The sequence below is a fragment of the Rhincodon typus genome, chromosome 37 (genome assembly GCF_021869965.1).
Source record: "Rhincodon typus isolate 14 chromosome 37, sRhiTyp1.1, whole genome shotgun sequence".
Lineage (NCBI taxonomy): Eukaryota > Metazoa > Chordata > Chondrichthyes > Orectolobiformes > Rhincodontidae > Rhincodon > Rhincodon typus.
Genome location: NC_063368.1, coordinates 9,583,997 through 9,592,608, shown reverse-complemented (window position 1 = coordinate 9,592,608; position 8,612 = coordinate 9,583,997).

Genomic DNA, 8,612 nt, shown 5'->3' with positions numbered 1-8,612 from the left:
AAACGTCAGCCTTTCTGCTCCTATGATGCTGCTTGGCCTGCTGTGTTCATCCAGCTCTGCACCTTGTTGTCTCAGATTCTCCAGCATCTGCAGTTCCTACTGTCCCTATATAAATGCAAGTTGTTTCTCGCATCAGTCACGCAGATGCCCAGGTATTTTTCTCTTTTTTTAAAGACAGGCTGGTTGGAAGCTAATGCTGGGGAGAGCCAGTAACTTCAATGGGACCATAAGGAGGTTTTTATAGCTTCAGACATCCCCTCTTCCATTCCGGCTCAGAATTCCATGCCAACATGCGCTTGATGGACCGAGTGGTTCCCTTTTGTCTCTGAGAGACTCTGTAATGGTTTCATAATATCATTCAGGGTGTACACCATTAAATGGTCAGTCCCACAGTGTTTAACTTTGATGTACCAGAGTGAATCTTCAAACTACCAATCACCACTAAAGGCTCAGTATAAACTTAGGCCTCCTGATTCTCCATTCATCCCACTGTTTGAAGAAATGTGGCTGTTAATTAAGAATCTAAAGAACTCAAAGTCAGGCAGTTAAAGGCGAGATGCTTATGCATCATTTTTGTCTCAAAGTGCTGTGGCATTTGTCAAGTTTAGGAAACCCACAGGCACTGCTGTCTCCACTGCACAGTTTTATCCAATTCAGTTGACAAATTGGTTTGTGTGCGGCTAGATTACAAATGTCATATAAGCTCCGGTTCTTCATTGTACTTCCATCATCTGTTTTTAACCTGCTTTATGAACCCTGGCTTTGATTTCTTCACAAAGATAACCTCCAAGCAAATTCAGAAAGGAAGATAATGAAGAACCCCCTCAGGGTTTCGAACAAGAAAGGATATCTTCAAATCATTGTTAGAGTCTTTTGCTTATCACAGATATGCCAATCATTTGACACGGGCTGGTAAAACTATATTGTGGGATCTTTTAAAAAACAATGTGTTTAGCATGCATTGACTGTCCTTTGTAAGAACTAGAAGCAGCAACAGGCCATCGAGTCTTCTCCGCCATTAAATACGATCATGGCTGATCTCCTCTCACCCTCAACTCTACTTTCCTGCCCGGTCTCCTTAACCTTCCAACCCATTAATAAATAAAAATCTGTCTAACTCCTCCTCAAATTTACTCAATGCCCTGGCATCCACCATACTCTGGGGTAGTGGATTTTCTGAGATTCACAACCCTTTGAGAGAAGCAATTTCTCCTCATCTCTGTTTTCAATTTGCCACTCCTTATCCTAAAACTACTACCTCTCATTCGAGATTGCCCCTCAAGTGGAAATGTTCTCTCTATGCCTATATTTTGTCAACCTCCTTTGCATCTTAATATACCTCAATTAGATCTCCCTTCATCGTTCTAAACTCTATTAAGTACAGGCCTAAAGTGCACAGTATCTCCTCAGATGACAATTCTTTCATCTCTGGAATTAATCTAGTGAACTTCTGTGAACTACCTCCAATGCAATTATATGCATCTTCAAATAAGGGGACCAAAATTATACATAATACTCCAGATAGGATTTCACCAATGCCTAGTATAATTATAACAATTCATCGTGTTTACCATGTATGCTTGTGTAGCCATTCCAGGAGACAGTTAAGAGTTAAGTACATTGTTACGGTCTGGAGTCGCATGTAGGCTTTGAAAAAGGGATCACAGAGTTCCTTTCCCAAAGGTCATTGGTGAACCTGATGGGTTTTCACAACTACTGATGATAATTGACTTAGTCACCATGACTGATGCTCACTTTAGATTGTACATGTTTTTAAATTGAATTGAAAATCCAGAAGCTTCCACGGTAGGATTTGAACCCAGGTTCCAGAGTGTTAATCCGGAATAACCAGGAATCGTTGCCATGACTGAACCATGGATGAGAATAGAGGGATACGGTCCCTGGAAGGGTAGGGGGTTTTAGTTGTGACGAGCAGCATGTTAGTGCAGGGTTGGAGGGCCGAAGGACCTGTTCCTGTGCTGTAATTTTCTTTGTATTTTGTTCTTTGTTCTATCTCTCCGTATGAAGATTCATTCAAGTGCAAGACTCAGGCTATGTGGACTTGTTTGACCTGCAATACTGGTACCTCCGTATGCCAACAGAGTCACAAGACTATACTTCGCATCCTGTCCCAAGATGGATACTGATAGTACGTTTCCTGACAGATACGTGTACATCATGATAGAACGGCCCAGTGGCTCAGTGGTTAGCACTGCTGCCCCACAGCACCAGGGACCCAGGTTCAATTCCACCCTCGGGCTTCTGTGTGTGGAGTTTGCACATTCTCCCTGTGTCTGCGTGGGTTTCCTCCCACAGTCCAAAGATGTGCAGGCTGGGTGGATTGGCCATGCTAAATTGTCCATAGTGTTCAGGGATGTGTAGATTAGGGGATGGGTCTGGGTGGGATGCTCTGAGGATCAGTGTGGAATTGTTGGGCTGAAGGGCCTGTTTCTACACTGTAGGGAACACCACAGAGCCCTACCTCAGTGTAAACTATTGCAGCAAAGAAATAGTCTCAATGTGCTTTTTCTAATATAAGTTTTAATCATCGTAACTGGAAAATAATACATTAGCAACAGGGCATAAGGAAACAGGGAATGAGAAAAAGGTCATTTTTTAAATTCACTTATGGCATTTCGGAAGGTGGTCTAATCGCTAGACAGTTAATTCAGCGACCCAGGTAATGTTCTGGGTAACAAGGTGTAGAGCTGGATGAACACAGCAGGCCAAGCAGATCATAGGAGCAGGAAGGCTGACGTTTCGGGCCTAGACCCTTCATCAGAAATGGGGGAGGGGAAGGGAGTTCTGAAATAAATGTTCTGGGTACATGGGTTTGAGTCTAGACAGCTGGTGGAATTTCAATCCAATAAAAATCTGGAATTAAGAATCTCATGATGACTATGAATCCATTGTTGGGGGAAAAACCCATCTGGTTCATTAGAGAAGGACTTTCAGAGGACTTACCTGGGCATGTGACTTACCTGATCTGGCCTACATGTGACCTCAGACCCAAAGCAATGTGGTTGACCCTTAACTGCCCTCTGGACAACAAATGTTGGCTTAGCCAATGATACCTTTATCCAGTGGATGAATGAAACAAAAATTCAGTGGCTCTGGCTGATTTATTGCAGCAACCATTTAGCCTGCCAGTGAGGCACCAGAGGCCGCATTAAATATCTTGAGTGGAATTAAGTATCAAACTAAAATTGTCTGCTCATTCTCCATTTCTTCCAGCAGTTTAAACCCATTATTGGCTGCAAAGTGCTTCGTGAGGTAACAAAAGGCACTATATCAATGCAAGTCTCTTCAGCATACTTCAAGATTTTAAAAAAAAGGGAAAGTAAAGATGCGGTACCAATTTCTGAAAGGGAATGTTTTGGCATCATTTAAGGATGGGGTCTTCCACGTTATTCCACCATCTTGAAAAAATAAACACTTATCTTCTGGAGGCTGTTTGGTTCGTTTGGCTGGATGCAGTAATACTAACAGTCTGGGTTCAATTCCTGCGCTGAGTGAGGTCACTGTCAAGGCATCTCCTTCTCAACCTCTTTCCTCACATGAGGTGTGACGACCCTCAGGTCAAACTCACCCACAGTCATTTCCCTCTCATGGGAGAACAGCCCCATAGTGCAATAGGACTACAATGACTTTACCTTGTTTGTACAAAAATGGCCGCCATGTTGCCTAGGCAATGGCAGCGACCGGATTACAGAGTGTAATCAGTTGCGGTATTTGGAGATGGGTCCGCGGGATGTGACTGAAATGCTATTTATCACAGAATCATAGAATCTCAAGAGCGTGGAAGCAGGCCATTCGGCCCATTGAGTCCACACCGACCCTCTGAAGAGCATCCCACCCAGACCCACTCTCCTACCTCATCCCTCCAACCCTGCATTTCCCATGGCCAATCCACCTAACCTGCACATCTTATAGTCTGTCTTCTTTGAACATGTGCCCAGAAGTGAAAAGGTTAAATCAGAAACAATCACAAAGAGAGACTCAGCGAGTCTGGCATCACCAGTGGAGAGAGAGAAACAGAGTTAATATTTCGAGTCCGGTGACCCTTCTTCAAAAATCTGTTCTTCAGAGAACTCTTCAGCGCTCTGGAAATGAGTCATACCGAACTTGAAACGTTAATTCTGTCTCTCTCTCTCTCCACAGATGCTGCCAGGCCTGCTGAGTTTCTCCAGCATTCTCTGTGTTTGTTTCAGATTTCCAGTGTCCGCAGTATTTTGCCTTTATTCGAGGATAAATCAAAAGTTTTGCTATCTTGGAGTATCAGATTACAATTGACATTTTACTCTCTAGTCTCTGATTCATTGAAACAGTGCTTCAGATTGGTAGGCTTGCTCTCTCAATAGGGGTCAGAGAACAGCAAAATGTAGTTAGGATTATATTCATTGAAGCTCAGAAGAATGAAAGGGGGATCTCGCAGAAACCTATGAGATTCTAACAGGACAAGACGTGGTAAACACAGGGAGGATGTTCCTCATGACCAGGGAGCCCAGAACCACGGGTCACAGATTACGGATACAGGGCAGACCGTTTAGAACTGAGATGAGGAGAAATTTCTTCACTCAGAGGGTGGGGAGGCTGTGGAATTCTCGACTGCAGAAAGCGTTTGAGGCCAAAACATTGAATGTTGTAATTCAAGAAGGAGCTAGATATAACATCCAGTGCTAAAGAGATCAAAAGTTATGGGGAGAAAGTGGGAACAGGGGACTGTGTTGGATGATCAGCCATGAATGTATTAAATGGTAGGGCAGGCAAGAAGGACCGAATGGCCTACTCCTGCTTTTATGTTTCTATGTGGCATAACAGAGGGGAGTCAAAGCCCTATTGGTATTATTGCTAGACAATTAAGCCAGAGAACCCGGTAAATGTTCCAGTGACCCAGGTTCAAATCCCACCATAGCAGACGTTGAAATTTGAGTTCAATTAAAAGAAAAATCTGGCGTTAACAGGACCATGAAGCTATTGTTGATTGTCGGAACAGCCTGTCTGGTCCCCTTTGGGGAAGGAAATCTGCCATCCTTACCCAGTCTGAGTCCAGACCCACAGCAATGTAGTTGACTCTTAACTGCCCTCTGGGAAATTAGGGATGGGCAATAAATGCTGGCCTGGTCATGACATTACTATCGCTGTGAATGAATAAAAGAAAATTACCCGTAGGAACTTCAGATTTACATTGTACCTTGACAAGCTGTCACACTTTGAAAACATTAGCATATATCGTAGATTCTGCAAATTGTTCATCACCTGCTCTAAGCATTTTTAAATTCTTAGGCACGAGGACATTACCATGACGTGCACTTCATGGCTTTCCTCAGTTACACATGTAACTCTGTTTGAACCTTCCATGTGTACAAGCCAGCACTCCCTGCAGTAATGCTGTGGTCATTAGAGAAATTGGAGTTGGCTATTTTGCAGTAACATTAGCATCGTTATAATTAACGGAAGGTTCCATTTTCCTCCGTTGGTTAAACACAGTCATCATGTGTTAATGTGCAAAAAACTAAAACACCAATTAAACGGAGTGTTCTGGGGAGGGCAAGGGGAAATGATCGAACAAAGCGAAGCCAACCTGTAATTTTCTGCATGAGATAGCATCACACTCAACACGCACTGCAACTGCAGTGGATTTTAAAGCGCTGTTCGTCGAGAGAAATATTTGCATTGATGTAGCATCTTTCACATGCCAATAGCTCTTTGCAGTTGACTTGCTGAATCACAGAATCCCTACAGTGTGGAAGCAGGCCATTCAGCCCACACCGAACCTCCGAAGAGCATCCCATCCAGACGCACCCTCCCCCCCATCACATCCCTATAACCCTGCATTTCCCATGGCCAATCCATCTAGCCTGCACATCCCTGGACTATTTGAGGGTAATTTCACGTGGCCAATCCACCCTAACCTGCACATCTTTGGACTGTGGGAGGAAACTGGAGCACCCAGAGGAAACTCAAACAAACATGGGGGAGAGTGTGCAAACTCCACACAGACAGTGGCCCGAGGGTGGAGTCGAACCCAGGTCCTTGATGCTGTGAGGCAGCAGTGCTAACCACTGAGCCGCCATGCTACACTTAGCCATAGTTGACTCCCCAAGAGAAATTTACGCTCTCTGTTTGGCCTCAGGAGCTGAGGGGAAATTTGAAAGAAATCTCCCTACATCGCCATGGGGGAAGTCATTGCTGGAAAACACACACACACATGTGCATTTTTCAGTGGAATTGAGCCAAGCTGCGATGTCTACTAACAGCTGAGTGGGCATGGAGAAAACATGGCTTCCTTCATGAGGTACCAGGTGTCCCACTGGCACCTAATGTGGCACTTTCATGAGGAAGGGTGGGTACGGGATTGAAACAAAACATTCCCAGGAAATTATGATTCTCTGAAATGTTATCCAGCTTTATTTCAGTTGACAAAATTCCAAGCCTTCTCAACTACCCAATGAACCTGATAAAAGCTCTGTGAAAATACCCATATGGGTCCCGTGAAGTGTCAAATGGAAAATTTAATTCAAAACTCAAACGTGAAATGTGAGGAATTCAGCAGAAGGTGTGAATGATGGAATGTTTTTTTTTATATTTTTAATTTCTGCCTTCTGTCAGAAACAAAGTACAAGAAAGGCTTGCAATGATATAGTGACTTCCACCTCCTTCGAACATCTGAAAGCAGACTACAGTCAATGGAACACATTTGTAAAGCATATAACTGTACTAACATAGCGAACACGCCAGTCAATGTATGCACAGAACGCTGCCACACACAGCAATAGAATAAATGATCAAGACAATCAGCTCTTGATACAAAAACAAAACACGCTGAACACCATCATTGACAACATCCATTCCCTCCCTCATCAACACACAATGGCAACAGTGTGTGCCATCTACAGGATGCACTGCAGCAACTCACCAAGGTTCCTTAGACAGTATCTACTGGACAAACACATGAGTCCTGTCTCCTGGGAGGAGCACAATGGAGACATAAAGAACACCACCACATGGGAGTTCCCCTCAAAGGCAAAAACTATCATGGCTTGGAAACACAATGCCGTTCCTTCACTGTCGCTGGGTCAAAATCCTACAATTCCCTTCCTAACAGCATTGTGGCTATTCCTGCCCAGTATAGAGTGTGACAGTTCAAGAAGGCAGCTCACCACCATCCTTTCAAAGCTTGTTAAGGATGCACAATAAATACTGGCCTTGTCAGTTACTTTCACATCCCGAGAATACATTTCTAAAAGTTGTAGGTTTAGTGGCTGCTGTGAATCTGTGGAATTCCCTGCCCAGTGAAGCGGTTGAAGCTACCTCGCTGAATGTGTTTAAGGCAAGGCTAGATAAATTTTTAAACAGTAAAGGAATTAAGGGTTATGGTGAGCAGGTGGGTAAGTGGAGCTGAGTCTCAAAAAGATCAGTCATGATCTTATTAAATGGCGGGGCAGGCTCGAGGGGCCAGATGGTCTACTCCTGCTCCTAGTTCTTACGTTCTTATATGTTCTTACGTAAAGGAGTCTTGGTGAGTTGATGCAGTACATTCTGAAGATGGTGCACTGTGCGTTAGTGGTGGAGGGAGTGGGATATTTAAGGTGGTGGCTGGGATGCTGATCCAATGGACTTCATCCTGGATGGCATCAAGTTCCTTGAGCATTGTTGGAGTTGCACCCATCCAGGCAAGTGGAGAATATTTTATCCCATTTCTCATCCACAAAATTCCCAGCCACTGACCTGCTCTTGTAACCATTGTACTTAGGTGGCTAGCCCAGTTTAACTTCTGGTCAATGGTAAATCCTAGAACACTGATGGTGAGGGATGCAGTGATGGTAATGCCATTGAATATCAACAGGAGATGATTAGACTGATGGAGCGAGACATTGTCTGGTATTTTATAGAATCACTACAGTGTGCAAGCAGGCCATTCAGCCCACCAAGTCCACAATAAACCTTCGAGGAGCATGCCTCCCAGACCCAACCCCTCACCCCATCCCTGGAACCCTGCATTTCACATGGCTAACCCACCTAGTCTGCACATCCATGGACAATATGCCCACTTTCCCATGGCCAATCCAGCTAACCTGCACATCTTTGGACTGTGGGAGGAAACCCATGCAGACATGAGGAGAATGTGCAAACTCTAAACAGACAATCACCTAAAAGTTGAATGAAACTGGATCACTGGTGCTGTGAAGCAACAGTGCTAACCACTGAGCCAACTTGCCACTCTATTTATGCAACTCAAATGTTGTACTTGCTACTTATCAGCCCAAGGCTGAATGTTAAGTAGCTGAGATAACAAGGTGTAGAGCTGGATGAACACAGCAGGCCAAGCAGCATCAGAGGAGCAGGAAGGCTGACGTTTCCGGCCTAGACCCTTCTTCAGAAATGGGGGAGGGGAAGGGGGTTCTGAAATAAATAGGGAGAGAGGGGGAGGCAGATAGAAGATGGATAGAGGAGAAGATAGGTGGAGAGGAAACAGACAGGTCAAAGAGGCGGGCATGGAGCCAGTAAAGGTGAGTGTAGGTGGGGAGTTAGGGAGGGGACAGGTCAGTCCAGGGAGGACGGACAGGTCAAGGGGGCGGGATGAGGTTAGTAGGTAGGAGATGGGGGTG